The sequence below is a fragment of the Rhincodon typus genome, chromosome 41 (assembly GCF_021869965.1).
Source record: "Rhincodon typus isolate 14 chromosome 41, sRhiTyp1.1, whole genome shotgun sequence".
Lineage (NCBI taxonomy): Eukaryota > Metazoa > Chordata > Chondrichthyes > Orectolobiformes > Rhincodontidae > Rhincodon > Rhincodon typus.
Window position 1 is genome coordinate 7593583 of NC_063372.1, and position 2288 is coordinate 7595870.

Consider the following 2288-nt stretch of genomic DNA (forward strand, 5'->3'; position numbering starts at 1 on the left):
CCATGGCGGGTAGTGAATCACTGCGCCGAGAAAATCATGAGGAAAAAGTAACTCTAATTTCTTTAAAATGTCGAGTTCTGAAAATTAGAGGGGAAAGAAGAAAGCGCGAATCCTCTATTTTGCCCGTCCATTCTCACCCGCACCTCTCTCTCTTTCTTTGAACGTTTGCCTTAATGTGTCGCTGTTTCTGCAGGCCCCAGGCTTCAACCCGCGCAGCCTCGCTCAATTTTGAAGCTCAATAAAAGTGACCTACTTCACTCCATCTTGCTCTTCGATCATAAACTCACCCTCCCTACGTTCAAATTGCTTTTTTCGCTTATACCGTCTTTGTCAGAGAAACAAATTGGGGGAGGGGATTTCCTACCAGATTCAGCAACAGGAGCGTCCATAGCAGCTCTGGAAAAAGACGATAATAATCACGCCACTAGGGTGAGACTGGGTGTGGCCCACTGTCATCAGGACAAGAGCCAACAGAATAGCCTCCTTCAGAGGCGGGTTCCCTTAATAAAACACTAATCTCTCAGCGAACTGGAACCTGTATAAATTGTTAACATACATCCTTAAATCAGGAATTTATTTTTAACGTTCATCGTGAAAGAGCAGTACTTCATCACGATGAAGTCACCAATGGAGCCATTCTGGTCCTGCAGGATTCAACAAAAAAGGCCCACGTAATGAAGGACTAAAACAAAGAACTGCGGATACTGGAAATCTTAAACAAAAATTGCTGAAGAAACTCAGCAAGTTCTCTACACGGATAACGAAGGAAATCGCCTTCCAAACTAGTTGAAACCAATGGTTTCTGAGCCCCAAGAGCCTACAAATCGAAATAACTGTCCTTTTCAATCAGCAGTGATCATTGCCAACTATCATGGAGAAAATACTGCTGGTGATCTTTGCCTGGTTTCACGGGTGTTTTAAGGAATGTGGAGATGTTTCTGAAGGAATTCTAGAGCTTAAGGCTTGGCCACCAATAGTGGCATGAAGGGAATGGGGATGAACAAGAGGTCTGGATAACATAAATACAATTTTCTTGGAGGTTCAAAGACTTGAGGAGTTCACAGATATAAAGGAGTGATGCCCTAGAGGGATTTAAACACCAGGATAAAAATAATAAAATTAAGCTGATGTAGATCAGCCGACATAGGTACTTGGTGCATGTTAGGATACAACAGCAATGTTTTGCTTGTGTTTATGAAGGCAAGAAAATTGAAGATCAGCCAAGACAGCATAGGAATAATCAAATCTGATGGTAACAAGAGCATGGTAGAAGGTTTCAAGAAATAGCATTGAGGATTTTAGTAACCGATAAGTTGGAACCAGGCAGAGGCAGGCAATATTACAACCAAACATATAAATTAGAGCAGGAGTAGGCCACTCAAGCCTGCTTTGCCATTCAGTGAGATCATGGCTGATCTGATTACCTCCCCAATATCTTTTAACCCCTTGCTTATTAAGAATCCATCTACTTTGCCTTAAAACTTTACAAGGACGGTCTTTCCATTGCATTTTGAGGAAGAAAATTCTAAAGACTCATGACCATCTGTGGGGAAAGAAATCTCATTATTTCTGTCTTAAGTAGACCACTTCTTGCTTTTAAACAGTGATCCTTAGTTCTAAATTTTCCCACAAGAGGAAATAACTTTTCTACATTCACCCTGTCAAGACCGCCCAGGACCTTATATATTTTAAGCAAGTTGACTTCTACTCTTTGAAACTCCAATGAATATAATTCTGGCCTGTCCAACCTTTACTCATAAGAGAATCCACCCGTTCTCGGTATCAATCTAGTAAACGTTCACTGAACTGCTTCCAGTGTATTTACATTGTTCCTTAATAAAATGACTAGTGCTGTATACAGAACTCCAGATGTGATGTTACCTTTGCCCTGTATAGCTGAAACATAACCTCCATACTTTTACAGTAAATTCTGTTCACAATAAATGATAACATTCTATTAGCATTACTGATTCTTTCTCAACTTTCATACTAACCTTCTGTGAATCATACAGTAGATCACCCATTTCTTTGCTTCTTAGAGTTCTGGAATCTCTCACTATTTAGATAATATGCTTATTTTGTATTCTTCTTGCCAAAATAGATAATTTCACCTTTCCCCACATTATCCTCTATTTTCCAGAACTTTACTCACTCACATAACCTATTTATATTCCTTTCGAGCTTCCTTATGACCTCTCCACAACATATTTTGCTACATATCTTTGTGTCATCAGCAAATTTAGTAATCATACCTTCTGTCCCTTCATCCAAATTATTTAAGCATATTG